Source organism: Giraffa tippelskirchi, chromosome 8 (genome assembly GCF_054371585.1).
Source record: "Giraffa tippelskirchi isolate mGirTip1 chromosome 8, T2T-mGirTip1v1.2.pri, whole genome shotgun sequence".
Taxonomy (NCBI): Eukaryota; Metazoa; Chordata; class Mammalia; order Artiodactyla; family Giraffidae; genus Giraffa; species Giraffa tippelskirchi.
Window position 1 is genome coordinate 74,697,540 of NC_137282.1, and position 25,100 is coordinate 74,722,639.

General features: G+C 42.4%; 1 protein-coding gene across 1 annotated transcript in view; it reads right to left on the reverse strand.

Annotated features, from left to right (window-relative positions):
* The window catches only part of CSMD1 (CUB and Sushi multiple domains 1), a 1,578,457-nt gene that overhangs the window by 391,643 nt on the left and 1,161,714 nt on the right, over positions 1 to 25,100 (reverse strand). The gene's annotated exons all lie outside the window — the stretch shown is intronic.

The following is a 25,100-nucleotide window of genomic DNA, read 5'->3' on the forward strand; positions in this document are numbered from 1 at the left end:
GGATTCTCCAGGCAAGAGTACTGGAATGGGGTGCCATTGCCTTCTCCGGACTGAGTAATAATCCATTGTATATATGTACCGCAGCTTCTTTATCCATTCATCTGTTGATGGATATCTAATATCTAGGTGCTTCCATATCCTAGCTGTTGTAAACAGAGATGCAATGAACATCTGTGTCTTTTTCAATTTTGGTTTCCTCAGGGTATACACATAGTAGTGGGATTGCTGGGTCATATGGCAGTTTTATTCCTATCTTTTTAAACAAATATCCATAGTGTTCTTCATAATAGCTATACTAATTTACATTTCTACCAACGGTGCAAGAGTGTTCCCTTTTCTCCACACCCTCTCCAGCACTTATTGTTTGTAGATATTTTGATGATGGCCATTCTGACCAGTGTAAGGTGATATTTCATTGTAGTTTTGATTTGCATTTCTCTAATAATGAGCGATGTTGAGCATCTTTTAATGTGTCTATTAGCCATCTGTATGTCTTGTTTGGAGAAATGTCTGTTTAGGTCATTTTCCCTCTTTTTGATTGGGTTGTTTGTTTTTCTGTATTGATTTGTAAATAGATGCAGAGATATTCTATGTTCCTGGGTTGAAAGAATAAATTTTGTGAAAATGACTATTCTACTAAATGTAATCTACAGATTCAGTGCAATCCCTATCAAATTACCAATGACATTTTTCACAGAACTAGAACAAAAACTCTCACAATTCATATGGAAACACAAAGATCCCAAATAGCCAAAGCACTCTTGTGAAAGAAGAATGGAGCTGGAGGAATCAATGTTCATCACTTCAGACTATACTACAAAGTTATAGTTATCAAGGGAGTATGATACTGGCACACACACAGACACACACACACACACACACACACACATAAATATAGACCAATGGAACAAGATTGAAAGCCCAGAGATAAACCCAGACACCTATGGATACCTTATTTTTGACAAAGGAGGTAAGAATATACAATGGAACAAAGACAGTCTCTTCAATGAGTGCTGCTTGGGAAACCGGACAGCTCCATGTAAAAGAATGAAATTAGAGCACTTCCTAACACCATACACAAAGATAAGCTCAAAATGGATTAAGGACCTGAATGTAAGACCAGAAACTATAAAACTCTTAGAGGAAAACATAAGGCGAACACTCAATGACAAAAATCAAAGCAAGATCCTCTATGACCCACCTCCCACAGTAATGGAAATAAATAAGTGGAACCTAATTAAACTAAAAAGTTTTTGCACAGCAAAGGAAACTATAAACAAGGAGAAAGACAGCCCTGAGAATGTGGAGAAATAACAGCAAATGAAACAACTGACAAAGGATTAATTTCCAAAATATACAAGCAGATGATACAAGAGCTTCCATTTGATGTGACCTGTCAGTGGAATAGGGGTCAGGAGTCCAGGGTCCTGGCCAAGGACAGAGCTCTGAGGTCAGGAATCAGAACCCCAGACTTGACTGGGAAATTCTTGGGCTCTGCTGGGCCACCTGATACAATTTAGTCTTGAAAACTCTCCATTTTCACTTCCTCAGTTTACTACTTTCTACCTCACATGGCAGCTGTGAGAGTTAAACTATATAATTCACATATCCTGGCATACAGGGCTCATAATATTAGCTATTACTATGATTATTAGCAAACCTTAGACTTCTAGATGCTTCTTTTTGCCTCTGTGATACTAAACTTCATAACTTTTTATAGTGAAATGAATTAACGGTAGTTGTGGCAATACTGCTTTCTACATTAACTGAGTCTGGGAACTCCTGACTTTGCAGAGTGCTTGGAAATAAACTGGTTGTAGACACACTGTGTGGAAGAAGGTCTTTCTGCTTCCCATGCTGAGGGTTTAGAGTGTCTAGTGGCCCTTCATCTCCACCAAAGATACTGGTATTCCCTGATCCAGACATAAGGCCAGGGCTGGCCCAGAGCAGAACCTGAATCTGGTGAGTTCTTTTTTAAGAGTTTGGCAGGGACTTGTAATGCCAAGTCCAGGGACTAGTGTTGGACTAGTAACATCCACCATCAGTAAGTCTGCATGTAAGAGCTGGACCCACTCATCAGCCACAGAATATGAAGCTTCACTTTGGGAGCTTTTTGGGGCATTTTGTATTCTTGACCCCTGCGTACTGTATCACTGGAGCCCCAAGTAACTTTGATAAACTCCATGCAGATTCAGAAATCCCCCCTGGAGTTCAAACTACCTTCACTGGAGAGTGCATCTATGTCACATATTGTCTGAACCAGAAAAAACAAGTAAAGGAAGTATAAGACTGGGCTTGGGCTGACATCGATACAGCAACCACATCAAGCCTCCTATATGGAACAAAATGTCAGATGTCAAAGATGACCCTGACGTGTCCATGCTTTCCTAGAAACAAACATCATAGTCTGTTATTGATGAAAACACTGAGGCTCCCAGAGATAAAAAAAAAAAAAAGAAAAAGCTGGTCAAATATCTCTTCCAAATGATCACTCTAGAAATGGAATCTGATAATGAGGAGTCTATGGAAAATACTAGGTTGCAATTACTTCCTCTCTGCTTCTCAGATGCTGCCTTTTTAGCAGCTGGGGACATTCGTAAACAAGTCTACTGGGGACTCAATGGCGCTCGCATTGATATGTTTTTCTTTCATAGTGATTTTTAAAAGTCCACAATAATGTTTCAATTTCATTTTTTCATGTTGATTAGTATTCCTAAATTTTATAAAGTGTTACTTTTGAATACTAATTTTATAACTGATCTAAACATTTACACTACATTGACATTGCATATTTAATGCTCATCTCTAATACATTTGACTTTTATTTGATAGTTTATACTATACCTATAAATGTTTATATAATGAATGAGTAATTGGGTTCACTAATTTTCTTTTAGACTTTTATTTTTACTTTATATTAGAGTATAGCCGATCAATAATGTTGTCATATGTCAGGTGGACAGTGAAGAGACTCAGCCACGCATATGCATGTGTCCATTCTCGCCCAAACTCCCCTCCCATCCAGGCTGCCACACACTGCTGAGCAGAGCTCCCTGCGCTGTGCAGTAGCTGCTTGTTGGTTACCCATTTTAAATATAGCAGAGTGTATATGTCTGTCCCAAACCCCCTAATGGATTCACTCATTTTGTAATGTATCAGAACTCTCCTTTTCCTGGCATATCAGTATTCACTGATATGTAAACCAAAATATTGAAACTGAAATTTACTCTGCTATGACAGAGACTTATCAGTCACACTTCTGAGAAAGGACATTGAAACCATTCAGGTGAGCCATATCCACTTGACAATTACTGATCTACAAAAGTCACTCGATTAAATCCAATCCTTAATCTGAAATGCCACAGCTGCTCTCTGATATTTACCACATGATTAGCACACAGCTTCCCTGTAAGGCTGCCCGCTGATTGAGAACTGTTACTGTTCATGTTTAGTGCCATCTGTGCCCCTGCTTTGACCCCAGCACACGACAGAAGAGGTGCAGATGAATGCTGCTTTAAGGATAGCTGAGTTCCCCTGGATGGCTCCACACAGCCAAGTATCCTGGCCTGGGGACTTACCCACAGAGCGGGACCTTCCTGCTTCTGACTCACTTCTTCATCTGCTCCTCCACGCTCCAGGGAGATGCCCTGCCTTCTCCAAACCCAGCCACAGGAGCGCACCTGCAGCAGACCCACCTGGCAGGTGTCTGTGTATCACAGAGAGCAGTCATGTCAAGCAGGTGCATTTCCACACACTGGAAACCCCTGTGTCAGCCTCTGTGCCTCCCACCAATCAGTCCCATTGATTTTAGCTTCCTTGCTGCTGAGAATACCAATCCTGTATGATCATGAAGATTGACCTTCTATTAATGCATTTATATATGCTTGGCAGGTAGCATGGTTTATAGAAAAGGGTATCAGATTGACTGAGAATCTAGGTTTGATTGACAGATCTTTCACTTAACAACCAAGAATACTTCATTATTTGATTTGATGCTTTTGAAAAAAATATTTATTTTAATTGGAGGATAACTACAATATTTTATGGTTTTTGCCATACATCAGTATGAATTGGCCATAGGTATACATGTGTCCCCTCCATCCTGAATCCCCCTCCCACCTCCATCCTATCCCTCCCACCCCATCCCTCTGGGTTGCCCCAGAGCACCAGCTTTGGGTACCCTGCTTCATGAATCAAACTTGCACTGTTTATCTATTTTACATATAGTAATGTATAGTTTCAATGCTACTCTCTCAAATCATCCCACCTTCTCCTTCTCCCACTGAGTCCAAAAGTCTATTCTTTATGTCTGTGTCTCCTTTACTGCTCTGCAAGTAGGATTGTTGATACCATATATAAATGCATTGATGTTTTGAATTGCGGAACGTGCCCTATGTGCTAGGGTACTAAGACCAGGGATGAGTTACCACCTTCAGGGAGTCCATAGTCTAGTAATCGAAATAGACTGTGCTGAGTGACCATCACAGAGCACTTTGTGAGACATCTGTCTCATCAAAGATATTCGGAAGTGGACATTAAACATCAAATGCCCTTAAAATGAAGATAAACCATTGAAGGGAAAAGAGACCCTGAACTTTTAACTACTTCTGTCCAGCCCACAGCACTTACTCTGCAAGTCATGTAGAAAACGCTTGAATTGGAGCTCCAAGAGTTCTGGTCACACGGCAGCTAGACTGGGTACAGAGCGACTCAGCCAAGGGCATTTGGTGGGGACGTCTGACTCAGGGACAAACCAAGCAACTCGCCAGAGGTCAGTGGCTGTGACCCATCCTCTGTTCCTTAATAAGGGGATCTTCTCAGGACCCCTTTACTTCTTTTCCATGTTAATTTCTATCCTCTTAACGAAGGCCCAGCATTACTGGGCCCCTGATCAGGAGGAAACAAGTTAAAAGGGACAGGAAGAAGCCCTTCAACTTTCGAAATCAGCTGAAGTTGGTCCTTGAAGCATGAGTATAACAGAACGCAAGATCTGAGAGTTTCGGAGGTGCTCTGCATTATCATTTTTTCCGTTGGGCAGAAGCTTTGAGTAGAGAGTTTAACCATCACGTTTGTAGAGAAAGATACATGCCTGATTCCAGCAGAAGCAAACAGACCTGCCTTCTGGCTCCATCAGTGGTTCCCAGACTCACCTGCACGTCACGGCTGCCCAGGGATCCTCACCTCTACAAATCACAAATTCTAGTATTTCCTGATGAACCATAGCTTTGACTATATGGACCTTTGTTGGCAAAGTGATGTCCCTGCTTTTTATATGCTGCCTAGGTTTGCCACGGCTCTTTTTCCAAGGAGCAAGTGTCTTTTAATTTCATGGCTGCAGACACTGTCCACAGTGATTTTGGAGCCCCCAAAAATAAAGTCTGCCACTGTTTCCATTTATTCCCCCATCTTTTCACCAATAAATTAAACAAGTGCAAAAATAGCTAAGCCACATTACAAGCTAAAATTCTCTTTTCACAGCACATAGTAAAATTGTCACTAAACAGTGTGAATTGTGTTTTATATGGTATTAAGATTGCTTTTGGCTGCTAGTAATCAAAAAGTTCAAGGAAAATCAGCTTACATTAATGAGTATTTTATTTTCCTCAAAGAACAAGAACAATGGTCGTAGGAATGCAATACAGACCCAAGGTCAGATCAATAAGGACCCAGGCTCTTCACCATTGTTTTCCATCACCCTGAACATGCTGGTCGACATCGTAAGGGTTTCAGTCTCATGGCATAAAATGGCTGCTGGATGTGAAGGCAGGAAGAAAACAGAGAGCCACAGTCCCTGACAAGGACAGCTAGGAGGGTTCTTTCTTAAAAAAATAAACTTTTCCAGAGGCCTTATCTAGTGACTTCTGTTATATCTCATTGTGTCTTGCTGGTCACCTAACCATTCCTACCTCTGAAGAATCCTATAAATATAATATTAGCACTTCCCAGACTCTATCATGCAGGAAGAAAAAGGAAAATAGTGTTTTCTAAAGTGGCATTTGCAAAACCTATCCATAGCATCTGCCAAAAGATGCTAGCAAAATTAGAAATTGAATCTAACGCCTGCCAAAAATACCATGTCAATGGAAACGAAATCCCCTCTCAAACATAAAATCATTTTCAATATGTTTGGCAGTGTTAGCTGATACTGTGTTTAAATATCTTGTTAGTTTATGTTCAGTGTTCAGGGGGAAAAAAGTACAAATCCGTTTCTGTAAATTCTTTTGGGAATAAGTTGGGAGTTAAATAAAGATAAATAAAAGGAAATGATGTTTTAGAGAAAACGTATTACTAGAACAACTTTCAGAGAAGCCGAAAAGTAACAAAGTAACAGATTAGGTAAAAAAAAAAATAAAAGAATGCCTGAGAGTATCATGAACCAAAGCCATTTCATGATTTTATTCTTTCTGAATTCTGCCGTCAAGATAACGGCAGAATCTTGATTCTGCCATGCAAGGCATCTTCTGCTGGACCAGTTGACAATTTACAGGGAATCTTCAACTTGCCGACTTCCAGTGGATGTGTGTTATCATGGCCGGACAGCACATTTGAATGGCCCGCCAGAAAGAAGAGAAAGAGGTACATAGTGAAGAAAAAAAAAAAGTGGATTTTAACTTTAGAAACGAGGGAGCCAGTTAATAAATTATCTGGTCTGTTAGTTTTGTTTTTTTTCCTAAGGAGATATTAACTGTGCCAGAATGAAGCTATCATTTCTGATAGCATTTCACACGCTTTTAGTTAACAGTCCTAGAACATAAACTCACTGTTTCCTCCAAGTGTGTTACAGCCAGTTCTTCTCACAGCTAGGAAGTCACATTGCTTAAAGATGGCTATCCTGTACCTGCTTTACGAAGATAGATATTGTATGTTGACTTTCTCTACTCAGGGCACAGTGTTACTAAATAACATTTACTATAGAAAACTAAAGATAAACATTCTGGGTTTACTGAATCTGCTAAGACAGTTATCTTGTGCCTACTTCACAAAGATGATTCCTGGATTGAAACCGGCATTTAGCTGTGCATAATGTAAACATTTTTTCTAGGCTAATTTTGTCAACTTTGCTCTACAATTAGGCTCAACATTTGGGCACTTGATTATCCAATTATCTGTGCATTAGAGCGAGCCCCAAATTGCTTCTGGAAAAGCATCTTGGCTTGGCCCACAGTACTTCATTAGGTCACCTCTAAAGAGCTGGCATCGCTTCTACCCAGGCCTGTGTTCTTGTTAAGCATTTCATCTTATACGGTAATGTCATTTTATCCAAGCATATGGCTCTGTCCTAATTTGGCAACACAGCATATCTGCATAGCAAGGACTTATCTGGCATACAACATTGAATTAACTGCTAATCAATTATTCTTCAGAGATGCTAAGGACAGAATTTTGTCTCCTCCTAATTCCTACCCTAAACACTAAGCCCCAGGATGGCTCTGCCTGGAGACAGGGCCTTTAGGGAAGTAACTGAGGTTAAACGGGGTTGTAATGACTGGGCTCCAATCCAACATGACTGATGTTCTTATACGGAGAAGAGACACCAGGAATTTGCACACAAAGGAAAGGCCCTGTGAGGACACAGCCAGATAACAGTCATGTACAAGCCAAGATGTCAGGTCTCAGAAGAAATCCAACCTGCTAGCACTTGGATCTTGGAAATGGGAGCAAATAAATTGCTGTGTTTCAGCCCCACCCAGTCTGTGGTACATTGTTATTCCTGCTGCAGCAAACTAATACAACTTAAGATACTCTGTTTATGGATAAGTGCATGAGGCTACATCCATGCAGTTTATTCTTCTAGAATAGGTACGACTTTCATTAGGTCAGGATTGGGCCACTTTCATGTTCTCTTGACATACTTCTAGTCACTGATTCAAGCTTCAGAATCATGCCACTGGCATACATTGAGAGTTGTTAAAAGACAGAGTCTTTTGCTTCAGGCTGCTGATGAATATTTCTTTAAAATACCGTTGAGAAGATTGGTTACATTTTAGCAAGATATTAACTTTAGGAAGTCCAAAGGGAAAATGTATTCTCTAATTTCAGTAGTATAAAATTATTGGTAAACTGGTTTATTTTTATTCTATCAGTTTTCTGGCTACAGGAGGACAAGAAGACTGATGAAGAAAGATGATAAGGAGACTGGTGTGAAGTCTTGGGGTGGGAACTGCTGGTGTTGGGGACCTGAAAGAACAGTAGTGAGCACACAGGAGGGTGAGAACTGGGTTTCCAGAGCACCAGAGTTCACAGGGGGCCAGGCCTTCAACAGAACCACGTGAGTGACCGGACCAGGTGCTGGCTCTCTGCTCGCCTCAGCACCTCTGCCCTTCTCTGCTCTGCGGAGGCCTTCGCTTAGTCTTAGACTTTCTCATCTTCCAAGAAGGAAGCTTCTCCTGGCTGTGGAATTGGCTAAAGGAAAGTGTGAGAAGATGTTGCTGGTGCTTACGTTGGGCAAAAGGGGCCTGCATTTGGTCTGAGGTTTGTAACACTTGCACCAACGTTCATTGAACCACAGATCAAAAACATTCAGCAGAAAAATTCCAGAAAGCTCCAAAAGTCAAAGCTTGAATTTGTGGCACTCCAGCAACTACTACACAGCATTATAGGTAATCGGAAGGTAAGTATGCAGAAGGATGTGGAGATGTGTGTTATATGGAAATGCTACGCCATTTCATATCATAAACTTGAGCATCCTCAAAGGCTGACTACTTCAAGGTGGAGGAGTCCTGGGACCAATCCCCAGAGGAAACTGAGGCCAACCTCACAAGCTCCTTTGGAGACAAACGCAGAGCCCCGCACCTCCCTGCTGGTCTCCCTGACCCGGTCCTCCTTGTCACGGACTGCTTCTGTCCTCAGCTCACACTGCTCTTCCCGGTTAAAGATGCCCTCTGGATCCATCAAAGATGAAATAACTGCCCCTTTCCCTGCCCGTTTCTTACTCTACTTGCTACTTAGGTTCAGAGAAGAAATGGTGAGCAGAGAAATACTATTCCTCCACCTTCAGTCAGAAGCCTGCTATTTTCATAACTTTGGAAGAATTCACTTTGGGATGTGATTTCATATCGAGAGGGTTAGTTAGGAGAAGGTCACGTTATTATAATTTTCTCATTGTTATTATCAGTAGTACAGTATGCTCAAAACATTTATAATAAGCACTCCAAAAGTTCAGTTTATTTCTCACAAATATCACTAATGCTGTTTCCTTCCACATTTCCCCACATTGCTTCATATTTCTCAGAGATCAAGATGAATATTTAAAAAGTATACTCTTGTACAGTTTGAAATAACGGAAGTACTATAACCACTTTGGCATACTCTGTATTTACTGATGAAGATTCTCACCTCATTGTTGGCACCAACAAGCTCTAAAACTCAAATCGCATTATTTCATTTTATTAATAAAAAAAAGAGGGGGAGATGAAATAATTGCTGGCATTCCTTTCCAGTTTTATATTTTTATGACATCCTGAAACCTTAGATGTAGAACTTAGCAATACAAATATGAACCTATCAATCTTGACTCTCCCATGGTTAATAATTTTTACTGAAAAGACTGTATTAGGACAACCCCAAAGAACTGATGCAGTTCATTTCTGGATATTGTCACCATCGTTCTAAAGACACATCAAGACACACCGAACACAAATGTGTCTGTAGTTTTAGCTGATTTCCAACATATTCTGCATTGCCCCCTGGGTTCAGGGTTTCCCCATTGACCGTCGACCACCTCTCATCATCACTGTTATCATGTGAAGCATTCTCTGCTTCTCATGGTGCCTCCTTCTTCCACTTCTGATGCCAAAGCCAAAATAATCTTTCTAAACCCCAGATGTCATGAAATACCCCTGGGGAACCCCTTCAATCTCAACCCAAAGGCTTGTGCCTGATTTAGAAAACCAGCATTGCTGCCTCCCTGGGTCAACTTTCACCGCCCACCCCCTCCCTGTGATCACAACCCAGGCTGCAACTTCCTTTAGTCCCTGACAGTACCTCCTCCTTTCAGCCTCATGCCTGCCATAAACATTGTTTCCTCTTGTCTTTAACCTGATCCACCCAATCCACTGTTGATATTCTAATTTCCATCACACCTGCTCTGGGATTAGACTTGATCACATGCTCTGCCCTCACTTATCTCTTCTCTGGGCCTTGTATTTATCTTCTGTGATTTACTGTAAACTCTCAGAGGGTCTATTAGTGACCCACATGTAGTACATGCTCTTCAAGATTAGTTTTAATGAATGCCACAGAGTTTTCTATTTATATACGCATTTAAAACCTATGTTTGCTACCATCACATGTTTGATGCACTGAATCTTTCATGAAACTTTTATCTAACTCCTAATTCACCTACGATCCCAGGTGGGACAGATGGATCTAGGAAAACAGTATATCTTTTATTATTATTTTTTAACCTGAAAAGACAAAAATTTTTATTGAAATGATAATGGTATATTTTATGAACAAGTAAAAACTGTGTTTATAAAAAGACCTTTAATATACTCTAGCGAATTTAATGAAGTCCAATCACATCTTAACCCTTGTCCTAGACTGAGATCTTGGCAAGTGAAAAAATATACAAGTAATAGATGGAAAATGAAAGCAACATTTTCTGTACTAAAGTGCATCTATTTTGTTTGAATATGTTTTCATGGTAGTAAGTTGCTAAAATAATATTTTGTCAAATAAAAATTGGGGTTGGATATAATACTTCTTCTCAGCCCTAAAAATGGCCTCTCACAAGCTCAGACCAAACCTTTTATAGACTACGCATATGTATAACCCAGCAGCTTACACTTTGACACTTGTGATTAAAGCAGCTCTGCAGAGCTTGTAAGCCTATTCTTTTTCTCATTTGCTTCTTGACTGTCATCTCTAACCTGAATTGGGGGTTTTAAGAAAACAAAACTAGAATAGATAATAGATAATCTATGGCTATGGGCTTCCCTGGTGGCTCATTGGTAAAGAATCCACCTGCCAGTGTAGGAGACACGGGTTCGATCCCTGGGTTGGGAAGATGCCCTGGAGGAGGAAATGGCAATGCACTTCAGTGTTCTTGCCTGGAGAATCCCATGGACAGAGGAGCCTGGAGGGCTACAGTCCATGGGGTGCAAAGAGTCAGACACGACTTAGTGACTAAACAACAATAACAACAACAACAATCTCTAGCTGCCACTTTACTATTGTGTGGTGGGTGTTACTAATCTGATGAAAGTGTGTCCAAGATCAGTAAATGCTCCTTGTTCTGGCTGAGGAAAGGTTTGGTAGAAATACAGTTTCTTATGCAAGCATCCACATGGTACCTGCTCTTGGATTGAGTCTCATTTTTCTGAGGATTTGACCCAGACATCTCTAAAACAACTGGCTTCCATCATCTTTAGAGAACAACTCTGCAGCCTGTGAATGGCCACCAACCAACCAGGCCATTTGCAGATGGTGTGGGCTTCTCCCCACTGGTGGGCAGGCGTACGCTCCCTGAGTTTCAGGAATCTGTGTGGACGCAGCATAACCAGGCACATGGAATGAACTGGAGTCTCCCACAAGTATTCCTCTCCATCACAATCAATAACATAACCTCAGAAAGTAGCAGATAGCTATTAAAAGTGCCATGTGCTTGTTAAAATCAAGTGTAATCATGGTGTTCAGGGGAAATTCTGTTGTGCGCATAAAATACTGTATTTGCATTTCATGAAAATGTGATTTGTTTGACTAAAACAAAAACAAGATGCTGTCCAAGGTGCTGTTGACAGCTAAGCTGAGTCAGGAATGATGCTGCTCTGTTTTTCTTTTTCCCCTTGGTGCTCCCATCCCAAATTACAGGACCCTAGAAATCCAGGAGCCATGTAACCACTGTGCCAGCTCTTCCCCTTGTCTCATAGAGAAGACTCAGGGTCAGCACTGCCCAAATCATTTATATGTGTCATTGAAGGTGAAAACTGTCTTTGTGATGCTGTCCAGGAAGCTAAGACAGGGGCCTCAGAGAGCACTTGTTAGGAAAACGATGATTTTATTCAAGATACTGATCAGCAACTGGGAGAGCCACATTTACATGGCCAAATCCTCTGCTCTCCCGGATGACCTAGTAACCTGATTTGAGACTTCAAAGCTGACTCTGAGCTGACGATTGAGATCCAGCAGTGCTGACTTCTCAGTGCAGAGGGCTGGCCTGGCAGTCAGCACCACCACGGGATCCTGCCTTCTGATTCTGTGGCATGAGAGCAAGAGAAACGGGCACCCAGGTCACTGGGACCAGCAGGGGCGCCACAAAACTGGCAAGGGCATCAGAACAAAGAAGGTCTGAGCAAGGGTCACAGTACAAGAAGGCATATCGAGTAAACGTAACCCTGGGTTTTGAATGAGATCCTGGAACAGAAAGAGGATGTCAGGTAAAAACTTAGGAAACCTGAAGTGTTAAGCATTAAGTGTGCGTGGTCAGTGGTGTCCAGCTCTTTACAACCCCATGGACTGTAGCCCACCAGGCTTCTCTGTCCATGGGATTTTTCCAGGCAAAAGTACTGAAGTAGGTTGCCATTTCCTCCTCCAGGGCACCTTCCTGACTCGGGGATCGAACCCACGTCTCCTGCGTCTCATTTATCGGCAGGCAGGTTCTTTACCACTGAGCCACGTGGGAAGCCGATGAATGAAGTGTGGACTTTAGTTAATAACTGCACTGCCCTGACAGTGACAAGGGCAGACCTGCCTGGGCTGAGAAGACTTCGGTGGTGCTTACTGTGAGTGTGGACAATGTCCTGTCCTGCAGGGGGAGCAGCAAGCTTCCACTTTTCTGATGCTTCTGTAGTTGGTCAGGGCCTCCTGCCCTCAGGACACTGAAGAAACACTGCACTCAGTGGCTCTCCTTCTGTCTAGAAGATGCACATTTAGCCCAGGTAAGACCTGCATCCGTGCACTTGTGACGAGTCTGAATCACTATCACCTATTAATACTAAAGTGGCCCAAGAAAACCCAGTAGATCTGCATCTAGAGACAAACAGCGCTGACTACTGGAACCCACATTGTGCTGGGCTCTTAGAACACAAGGAATTTTATCTCAAGTAAAACCGAGTCACTATGAATCTCACACTTGGAACTCTACAGGATAAGAAATGGTCAACTGGAACTGCTCTGAAAATATCTTTAATAACTTGGGAAAAAATAAAGAATCAAAGCATGCAGTTGAAATTAAATAATTGCCAACATTTTCCAAATTTATATTTTCCTGTCTCTCACAGTTTCCACTGTGTATGCATGCCCAGTCATGTATGACTCTGCGACCTCCCCAGGGACTGTAGCCAGCCAGGCTCCTCTGTCCATGACATTCTCCTGGCAAGAACACTGGAGTGGGTTGCCAATTCCTACTCCAGGGGATCGTCCCTGCCCAGGGATTAAACTCGCATCTCCTTCATCTCCTGCATTGGCAGGCAGTTTCTTTATCATTTCACTGCTTGGCAAGACCCAACAGTTTCCATTAAATAAGAGTGAATGTCAGGGCAAGGCATTTGCTGCTTCTAGAAAATTGATGCCCCTACTGCGCCCAGAATTTTATTCTCTGTGAGGTCCACACTGTTCCCAAGAATTCCATCCCATAAGTCACAACACTTAAATGATTCCTTCATCATCTTTTTTTTTTTTAATTGGGGTATAGTTGTTCTACAATGTTATGTTAGTTTCTGCTGTAAAACCGAGTGAATCAGCTATATGTATACATATATCCCCTCCCTCTTGAGTTTCTCTTTCTCACCCCCGCCGCCCCCATCCCACCCTTCTAGGTCATCACAGAGCACCGAGCTGAGCTCCCTGTACTGTACATCAGCTTTCCACTAGCTCTCTATTTTACACTTGGTCTTAACAACCGGGATAACCATGATGGTGTGGTCACTCACCTAGAGCCAGACATCCTGCAGTGTGAAGTCAAGTGGGCATTAGGAAGCATTTCTATGAACAAAGCTAGTGGAGGTGATGGAATTCCAGTTGAGTTATTTCAAATCTTAAAAGATGGTGCTGTGAAAGTGCTATACTCAATATGCCAGCAAATTGGGAAAATGCAGCAGTGGCCACAGGCCTGGAAAAGATCAGTTTTCATTCCAATCTCAAAGAAGGGCAATGCCAAAGAATCTTCAAACTACCATACAATTGCACTCATTTCACATGCTAGCAAGATGAAATGCTCAAAATCCTTCAAGCTAGGCTTCAGTAGTATGCGAACCAAGAAATTCCAGATGTACAAGCTGGATTTAGAAAAGGCAGAGAAACCAGAGATCAAATTGCCAACATCCGTTGGATTATCGAAAAAGCAAGGGAATTCCAAAAAATATACATCTACTTCTGCTTCATTGACTACGCTAAAGCCTTTGACTGTGTGGATCATAACAAACAGTGGAAAATTCTTAGAGATAGGAATAGCAGACCATCTTACCCACCTCTTGAGAAACCTGTATGCAGGTCAAGAAGCAACAGTTAGAACCGGACATGGAAAAATGGACTGGATCAAAATTTGGAAAGGAGTATGTCAAGGCTGTATATTATCACCCTACTTATTTAGCTGATATTCAGAGTACATCATGTGAAATGCTGGGCTGGATGAAGCACAAGCTGGAATCAAGATTGCCAGGAGAAATATCAACCACCTCAGATAGGCAGATGACACCACTCGAATAGCAGAAATTGAAGAGGAACAAAAGAGCCTCTTGATGAGGGTGAAAGAAGAGAATGGAAAGCTAGCTTAAAACTCAGCATTCAAAAAACAAAGATCATGGCATCCGGTCCCATCACTTCATGGGAAATAGATGGGGAAACAGTGGAAACAGTGACAGAGTTTATTTTCTTGGGCTCCAAAATCACTGCAGATGGTGACTGAAGCCACAAAATTAAAAGATGCTTACTCCTTGGAAGAAAAGCTATGATAAACCTAGGTAGTGTGTTAAAAAGCAGAGACACTTTGTCAACAAAGGTCCATCTAGTCTAAGCTATGGTTTTTCCCACAGTTGTGTATGGATGTAAGAAATGGATTGTAAAGAAGGCTGAGCACCAAAAAACTGATGCTTTTGAACTATGGTGCTGGAGAAGACTCTCGAATCCCATGGACAGTAAGGAGATCAAACCAGGAAATCCTAAAGGAAATCAGTCCTAAATATTCATTGGAAGGACTGATGATAAAGCTGAAGCTCCAATACTTTGGCCACCTGATGCAAAGAGCCAACTCATTGAAAAAGACCCTGATGCTGGGAAAATTTGAGGGCAGGAAGAGCAGGGGGATGACAGAGGATGAGATGGTTGGATGGCATCACTGGCTTAAAGGACATGAATCTGAGCAAGCTCCGAGAGATGGTGATGGAGAGGGAAGCCTGGCATGTTGCAGTCCATAGGGTAACAGAATCAGCCACAACTTAGAAACTGATCAACAATAAGTGTATATATGTACATCGCAAGTTTTCAATTCACCCCCACCTCCCCCAACCCCAAGTCCACACGTCCATTCTCTTATGTCTGCTTCTCTATTCCTGCCCTGCAAAAAGTTTCCTCTGTACCATTTTTCTCGATTCCACAGGTATGCATTAATATCTTTTTTTATATGAGAAGCTATTCTATTATGTAGATTAAAATCACAGGGATAACAGCAGACTCCCATTTGAGAACATCTCTTGACTGCTCTAACTTTTTCTTTAACAAGAATGGTCACTTTTCCAGTCAATCAATGGAAGGTTAAACTGGCAAGAGTCCACGTGGACTCTCCCAGGAAATTCCTACATCTCTCTCTTTTTTTTTTTAATAAATTTATTTATTTTAGTTGGGGGCTAATTATTTTACAATATTGTGGTGGTTTCTCCTTTTTCAACATCACTTGAAGTGCCTTCTCCTTATTAAACAGGACAGATGATGACACAAGGCAAAAACGTGTTGTTGTTTTTTTCCTTCTGTCTGTCTCAAGGTGAGACACTCTAATCAGCTTTTTTTAAAAAAATGTATAAACTTACAGTTGTTTTTTTTTTTTTTTGGCCATGCCCTGTGGCAGGCGGGATTGAACTTGTCAACAGGTGCATCTGCCGTGGAAGCCTGGAGTCTTAACCACTGGACTACCAGGGAAGTCCACTTATATTCTTTTCTACATAGTAGAAACTGCTAACTCAGCTGCCTGCACTCAGCTTTGCAGTTCACATAAACAGGACCTAATGCTTGGTAGCTGGTACAAAGCTGCATTTACTGCTCTGTGCTTGGTTATGTTACCTCTGAAAACACTGGTGGGCATAAAAGGTGCTTGGTCTTTATTGTGCTTTGAAAATTTAAGGCCACTCTACTTCATTACAAATCATAAAATGTCACAGATAAATCTGGATGGAAGCACAGGTTGAGGACTTGAAAATGAAGACAGAAAGTCTCCCCTTATTAAAAGTCAAAGTTACTAATAAGGAGATGAGCCTGTCCTCCATTTAGTAATAATTAGAAGCATTCATAAAAATTAAGTGTTGTGAATAATATTTAACTATTCAAAAATTCCTGCAGATATACTTTTGAAAGATTTAACAGGAAGACTTCTGTAGTCAAGGGGTGGAAATGTTTAATAAAAAAAATGAAAGGAAAAGAAACGACTTAGTACTAATCGACTCTTGAATATGGAGATTATTTTATACTCCATGGGAGCCTTCTTCCATCAATACTATTTATGAGAAGATATTCATGTTTCAGATCCATTAGATATGGAATTATGAGGCCAGACTCTGCAAATCTAATATTCATAACATGTGCTGCAAAATAGTGGTGGTCATAAAACTTCTGTGCACTTCATTGATCCTCTTTTATTGGGTTTTCTCCAAATTCCATGGAAATGTAAAGCAAGTATTTAATTTACTTGACCGACTAATAAGCTATTTTAATCAAATTCAGAAATAGAACTAGAGCTCTTTCAAAACTCTCTCCAGGAGACCAATTGCCTCAAACAGAGGAGGTGTTTGCATGTCGAATCAACTGCTATCAGGGTATGATGTTAGCATCTGCAGATGAGCTGAGCTGGCAAACCCCAGGGCTGGCAAGTGCCCTTGGAGGGAGCTGAAGTAAAAAGGTAAAAAGGTTTTAACACCTTGAAGTGAAATTAAAGTTAATTCAGTCAAGAACCTAGCCTTTTTTTTTCAAATTGCACCATCTGGTAACGGCCTCAACCATTTCTTACCCTGAAACTCCATGAGAAAATAGGTACTACTCTCCCACTGCCTGACATTTAACGGTAAGTAAATTTGTAAAATATTACATGTTTTAAAAGTCCAAAACAATATCTGCTAGACTGTGTGAGGGCTCAAAAGCAACGTTCATGCTATGTACAATCATGTTATGTACACTGAGTCTTTAATCAGCATTCGAGGGAAGCAAAGAAATAGCACTGCTGTCAGAACCGCTTCCTGATGGAATTTCTGCGGGGAGGAGCCTCCCAGAGAAGCGTCCGGAAGACCAGCTCCTGGAGCTCCTGTGAATGTCCAGACTGCAGCAAAGATCCCGACAAGCTGGGCTTCAGAAAGCAAACAATTGCAGAAAATCTGAAACATCCCTCCAAAACGTGTATACAGAGAGGAGGTGCCCAAAGGAAGTTGTTGTCGTTCGGTTCCTCAGTCGTGTCTGGCTCTGTGACCCCATGGACTGCAGCACACCAGCCTTCCCTGTCCTTCACCATCTCCCGGAGCCAGCTCAAACCTCATGTCCATTGAGTCAGTGATGTCATCCAAGCATCTCGTCCTCTGTTGTCCCTTCTCCTTCTGCCTTCTGTCTTCCCCGGAATCAGGGTCTTTTCCAAGGAGTCGCCTTTTCGCATCAGGTGGCCAAAGGATTGTAGCTTCAGCATCAGTCCTTCCAATGAATATTCAGGACTGATTTAGGACTGACTGGTTGGATCTCCTTGCAGTCCAAGGGACTCTCAAGAGTCTTCTCCAACTCCAAAATTCAAAAGCATCAATTCATCAGCACTCAGCCTGCTTTATGGGACACCTCTCACACCTGTTCGTGACTACTGGAAAAACCATAGCTTTGACTATACGGACCTTTGTCGGCAAAACAATGTCTCTGCTTGCTAATATGCTGTCTAGGTTTGTCACAGATTCAAATGGTGGGGGAGAATATGTTTTCATACAGACTCAGCACAAAGGCTGAACAATAAACCAATAAATGACTGACCACATCAACATAGACAAGAAGGAAAACAACAACAACACAAACAACACTGAAGCCCTCACAAATGGCTTGTGGCAAAATAAATACTACAGTGGGGATGAGGCAGGAGATAGAAAGGCCCCAGGCTGAGCAGCTGGAATCTGGGCCCTGTGGACTCTCCAAGGTTAGGAAATGGGAAACAGCCAGGAGGAATTGAGTTCTGTTTGGACAGAAGATAAAGAGACCATGCATTTCTCATTCTCGAGGTCAAGGAACCCCTCCTGACTCTACAAGACCAGAGACGCTGCTCAGAGGAAAGAGAAGGGAGGGGCTGCCAGACCATAATATGTTCTTCTTCCTAGAGACCCTGGTGCTGGAATCTATCTTGGCTAAGAGATATAGCCACACAGGGGAAGACCCTGAGATAAACCAAATACAGACTCAGGGCCAGGCAAAGCAAGATGATTGGCCAGAGAAAACCCGAAGAACTGCCCCACGCAAGCCCTCTGATCACCTCTTTCCTTGGCTCCTCCTCGCTGGGGGGACACCCACACCGTTTCTCTTGGGTGTGTGTCTCTGCCCTGCTTCTGTCTTAACTGCACAGCGTCTCTGTGCTCTCCCGCTAGTTGCGCTGTGTATCTCATAAAAAACTTTGTACCTGTTTTTACACTTTTTGCCTCCTCGCAACATTCATGCTTTCAAATGGGACAACAGTCAGAGGAACTTTGCTTCTAAACTCTAGTGCTTGCTGGTTTATAATTTTTATCTTAAGGATGAGTTATCAAAAGCTCCCCCAGGTCCACTGCCTCCAAACCTCCATGCTCACAGCCAGAGCTGCTGCGTCTGGTCTCACAGGCTGTGCACCGAACCTCTCCAGGCTGCTGGACGCTGACTGTTTGTCTGTATTTGCATCCAGCTGATATCTGTGTGTATGTGTGTGTGTATATATATATACATATACAAAATATCTATGCATACATATATGCATACAGATGGTAAAGAATACACACACACACACATATTTCTCATATTTCCTCCATGACACGCCTTCCATGGAGATTTAGAAATATCTGCTATAAGGACGATGTTATAACATTATTATTACCAGTGTTAATAACAACAAATAATATTTAGTAGCTGCCTACTATGTGCTGAGAACCATATAAATTACTTAACACACGCTATATAAATTTCAAACTAGTTTATAAGCACCGTGAGAGAAGAGGATGTGTCTACTTTTTGCTTATTACTTTTTAATGCTGAGCACAATGGCTAGTATATAATAACTACTAAATATGTATCATGGGGATACTGTTTATGCAGTTTCTTTCATCTTTGTAACAGTTCCCAGTGCTTTTGCAAATACATGCGATAGATTCTATCATTTGTCTCATTTTACAGGTAAAAGAACTGAAACTTGAAGAAAATGATGTAACACTGCAAATACTGAACCATCTTGGTCATAAACAGTGATGATAAGACTTAAGTTCAAGATTTTCTGGCTGTACTATTGGAACATTTAACTCTCAACCTGCTGTTGACGGGTCCTGGGAAGTAGTTTTGAGGCTTTTGGACCTGATGATCCAGGTGAGAACTGATAAAAGTGCTGGGATGGTGTTGAAAGGAGCTCCCTCTTCACGAAACAGAGGAGTTCTAGGTATTTCATAATCCCACAGTTTGTTATAATAGGTAAAAATCAGTGCCCTCAGTTTCCATATTTATTTACAGATGTAATATCTGGGCTGTTGCTAACTCGATGGGATCCTGATGATCATTCTCTGCCCTGCAGAAAAGCAGTAACCGTGGAGACAGAATTTCCCATTCCATGCTCCCGCTAGTCAGTTTCATTTTTCTTTTATTTGCATTTATTTATTTATTTGGCTGTGCCAGGTCTTAGTTGCGGCACGCAGGATCTTTAGTTGTGGCCTTTGAATTCTTAACTGTAGCATGTGGCATCTAGTTCCTTGACCAGGGATCGAACCCAGGCCCCCTGCATTGGGAGTATGAAGTCTTAGCCACTGGACCACCAGGGAAACTCTCTAGCCCTCTATGTGTCCGTTAATTTTATCAGCGAATCACATCTGTCTTTATCTGGACGTCAGGCTAACACTGAGTTTTAAAGAGCTTGTGTATGCGCTGTCATGTCCAACTCTCTGCCACCCCGCTGACTGCAACCCACCAGGCTCCTCTGCCCGTGGAATTTCCCAGACAAGAATCCTGGCTCAGGAGCTTAGTCCTGTCTGACTGTTTGCAGTCCCATGGGCTATAGCCCCCAGGTTCCTCTGCCCGTGAAAGTTTTTAGGCAATAATACTGGAGTGGGTTGCCATTGCCTCCTCCAGGAGATCTTTCCAATCCAAGGATTGAAACCACGTCTCATGAATCTCCTGCATTGGCAGGCAGATTCTTTACCACTGTGCCACTAGGGAAGCCCTTTTTAAAGATCTTATTTAACCTGTATCCCTCTTACTTCCTCTCCGCCCCACTCCGATCCCATGTCTATTTTAAGTTGGGCAAGTCTCCCTCCACAGTGCCTGTGTGTGAGCTCAGTTGTTTCAGCCATGTCTGTGAGACCCCATGGACTGTACCCCGCCAGGCTCCTCTGTCTGTGGGACTCTCCAGGCAAGAATGCTGGAGTGGGTTGTCATTTCCTTCTCCAGGGGATCTTCCTGACCCAGGGATCAAACCCGAGTCTCTTGCATCACCTGCATTGGCAGGCGTGTTCTTTACCACTAGAATCACCTGGGAAGCAGGAGGGTTAACTCACATTTTACATGAACTTTCTCCTATTTTTATTCGACTTACTTCATTCCCACCATGAAACTACTGTCCAGACTTGCTTCCTGGCTTTCTCCCTTTGTGTTTCAGGTGTAATGATACCCGGAGGCTGCTGAAATTAAGATAAAGCACACTGCATCTTTCACTTTATTTTTCCTCTGTGCACAATGATAATATGTTCAATGACTTTTCCAGAGTTTCTTCCTGTTTATCTATAATATTGGAAAAATAATTTTTCGTAGCGTATAACTGGCTTTTCCCAGCAGCCTGGTGCTAAGTGGGCCTACAGAGAGAGATAAAATATCCACTGTTGTTTTGGAGCTGTCTGTTAGTTATTGTAACGCACATTGTTATATAACCATTTCTCATATGTAAACAGATGCTTCATGCTACCAGATACTTTAATGTGATTACGTCAAAACTCTTTAGGTGAATTCTTTTTTCTGTTTAATTCTTACAGTTGCCTATTATAAAAATTGTAACAGGTCCACATGGCTTAAAAAAGAGTTTCAGAGTCCAACTGGTAGCTACCAATCAATAAATCACCAGAAAGCTGACTTATTAGATTGCTTGGTGGTGCTTTTATTTCTTTTTATTATAGATATTGTGGCAGTGAAGAGACACAGGGAGAATGCTGACTATGACTGTGAAAAAATGGAATCCTTCTCCAGAGAAATTTTAAATATAATATTTGGGGTGGAGAATGTGTACAAATTGAATATAGATGGTTATAGGAACAAACTAGGCAAGAGTTGATTCTTAAGAACTGTCAAAAAAGGAAAACGTATGTACAGCACTGGAATTCACTTCTGTAGAGAGTTGTTGCTGGGCCCTTTGGCACAGATACATGAATGGAAATCTTTAGAAAGACTGTCAATACTTCTTTATTATTGATGGTTAGTAATCATTTCAAAATGGAATTCTGTGTATATTCTACGCTGCTTATGTGAAATAAATCTGCTTTGATTTATTTCTCAGCATAACGACTAAACACAGACATACACACGGAGCATATTGAGTTAATCACTGACGAACATACATTATCAGTAAAGAAGGGATAGTTGTCCCCCTCTTCCAAAAGCATAAGATTTTATGAAGATAAAATCTAAGATTTATTTTAAGATGTGAGGGAAAAAAAAGACTAAAAAATTAGGTTTATTTAAAAATGCTACAGTAGTAATTTTTTTTTTAATTGTAACCTAAAAATATATTTTATTTGTAGTTTAGAAGGTTAGGAGTCATTTTGATCAAATATGATATAACTTTAAAGAGCCAATGAAAGAAATGAAGAAACTTAATTTGATGACTTTTGATATAATGATGCAGTTGCTTTTCTATCTCTTCAAAATTCTCCCTCGTTGTTTTTCTGTTTTCCCTCCCTGGAGCTTTATTTTGGTTTCCGCCACAGGGCCTTCTGTTGTACAACATTTTTCCTGCCACCGTTTCCCATGAGAATTGCTTCTGCTTTTCAAGTCGGGAATTAAGTAAACAGCATGTTTTCTTAATTTTCTCTTTGTTCCAAATTGAAGATTTTCTTTTCTGTTTGTGGTGGTGGCATGTGGTGTGGGCGGTTTCCTCCTGGCTTCATTTCTCCAGATCTTTCTCTTACATAATTAGCTCCACTCCCCTGCGTCCTCCATGGGAACTCCAGTTGAGCAGCTAATTACTGTCTCACAAAGCCAAGCATGGGCGCCCTGATCCCACGCTGACGGCATCCTCTTCCTCCGCCAGCCTCCCACCCAGCCGTGTAGCATCAGTGCTGTTAAGGTTTTCCTCTTTCAGTAGAGATGACGCACTGTTTGCCTCCCTGCTTCCCTTTTCCTCTGATCTGAAGCAAAATCCAAATTTGCTTTTAATTCTCCCACTCAAAAAGAGATGAGTGCAAATTCTTCACTGTCCAATTTCCCAGAGAAAAAGAGAGAGAGGGCTCCCAGTGGTACTCTGGTGGTCCCTCCCGGGCTGAGAATTTCTTCACCCTCTGTTTTCTTGTTACATCAACTATGAAGACTTCCTGTGCCTTCCCCTGGAGATCTGGATATTCCCAGGCTAAACGTTCCCCCTGGAGATGTAAGTATTCCCTAGGAAAACATTCTCCCTGGAGATCTAAATTATTGCCCTTCAGGTAGCAGAACATTGAGCCGTTCCTCTGTTTTCCATGAACTAAAAGAACCTGAGAGTCACCCTGAGGCCCTAGAAGAACATCAATGGCAGGATCTGAGGCCTGAAGACCATGCAGATGTTTGAGGAGTTTCCTTAGAAATACTTAAGAATGCCTTTGAGGGTTTTGGTGGTAAATTTTAAGACAAAATCATGATAGGAAATATTCCTCAGAGCCTTTCCAGTTCATGAGCAATATATTTTCAGAATGTTACATCTATAGGGCATGATTAAACAGGTTTTTTTAAAGGTTTCATTTCATTTTCAGGTCGATATAATCCCTAATGCAAAATTCACCTAATTACTTGTAGAAGTTCATATACTTAATGGCAAAATTAAATATCAAGATGAGTTGATGATTGTTCTGTTCAATTTCTTTAAAGTGTTTAGAAAGAGATCTAGTTATTTCAGTATTGCTTACACCAAATAAGCCTATATTAAAGAAAACAGTATTCCCTGACATCTGAATTGCAATTTCACTGCATTGTGGCATAGACATTTCAAAATTTTTTCTTCCTTGAATACGAAGTACAAATGTGTCTTTCTGAGTGGTAAGCATTTATAGTTGGGATTATATCATTTCTCTAAGACTAAAATAATGAGGAAACAACACCTTTCATCCATGTGCATTTTCCATATAATTGTTTGATTTGGTTGCTGAGCTTTTCTGGGGTGGTGGGGTGGTTCCCAGGTGGCACAGTGATAAAGAACCTGCCTGCCAATGCAGGGTTCCCTGGAGAAGGACATGATAACCCACTCCAGTATTCTTGCCTGGAGAATCCCAGGGACAGAGGAGCCTGGCGGGCTAGAGTCCGTGGGGTCAGAAAGGCCACGACTAAGCGAGTGAGCACACACAAGGAGCCTTGTTACCTGGTCAGGTGCCCTTAGCTGGCTACCCAATAAAATAACTACCTTAGTGTCTGCAGACAAACATGCTCTCACCTTCTATTCATTCCCTGGACACTTGGTTCCTTAAATGTCTTACCTCCCCTCTGTAGTAAGGGTCCTGGGAGAAAGTCATACACTCCTAGGGATCAGTGAAGCGTGGTTTAATGGCAGGGGGTTACTGGGCATGTTTGTGGCCGGGTTGAAGTGAAGCTCAAGACTGGTTAGTCCAGGGTCCATGGGCCAGCCTCCCACCCCTGCTTGAGGCTGAACGCAGAAAGGGAAGGTCCAGAGAGGAAAGCCTCCTCTCGGCCCCCAGGGCGGGGAGCAGGATTCAGCAGCCTCGCGTTCCTCTGTCCCGTCTCTCCAGCCCGCAGTGCTGAGACCCCAGGAGAGGTCGGGGGCGAAGGAACCTACCGTGGGCTTAGTCCTCAGGGCACAGACTCGGGGTGCTGGGGCCGCAGAAAGTGGGTTCAGTGTGACGGGTGACTCCAGGTGCAGTTCCGCTCCCAGTCATCTCAAGACCTCACTGATTTAACACGTCCCACCCTGAGACCACCGGGGTCTGCAGAATCGGTTCAGTCACTCCTCCGAAGGCAAGAGGAGTCGATCTCACCTGCCCGGAGACTTCCAGGCCACACACCGGGTTGGCTCTGCCTTCCCAGTGTGTTACACTAGCGCATCCCCCACGCATCCAGCGGAAGCTCCTCTCCGCCCCCGTCCAGCCCCTGCCTACACCATGGCCTCCACCCCAACCGACAGTCTCCACTCCACACGCCAGTCTGACATCCTTTAAGCCATGTCAGTTCAGGCCGCAGGCGGCCCAGAACCCCCTCTGGGTCCTCACGGCTTCGCAAGGAAGCAGGATGCTCACCTGTGTAGCCTTCCTGATCTCGCTCCTGCCTGACTCCGCGGAGCTCATCCCCCACGACTCCCTCCCAGAGCTCACCCTGATCCTGCGGACGGTCAGCAGACCCACCCACACCGTCCCGCTCTGCAGCCTCACTCTGGCGGGTCCTTCCCGCTGGAAGGGCCCCCAGATATACACAGGGGTTGTCCTCACTCGCTTAGCTCTGCTCTCCAGACAGACAGCCTCATTCTCCTCTCCGAACCCGTGAGACGCCCAGACCTGTGCACCACCCACAACAATTCTGCCGCTGTC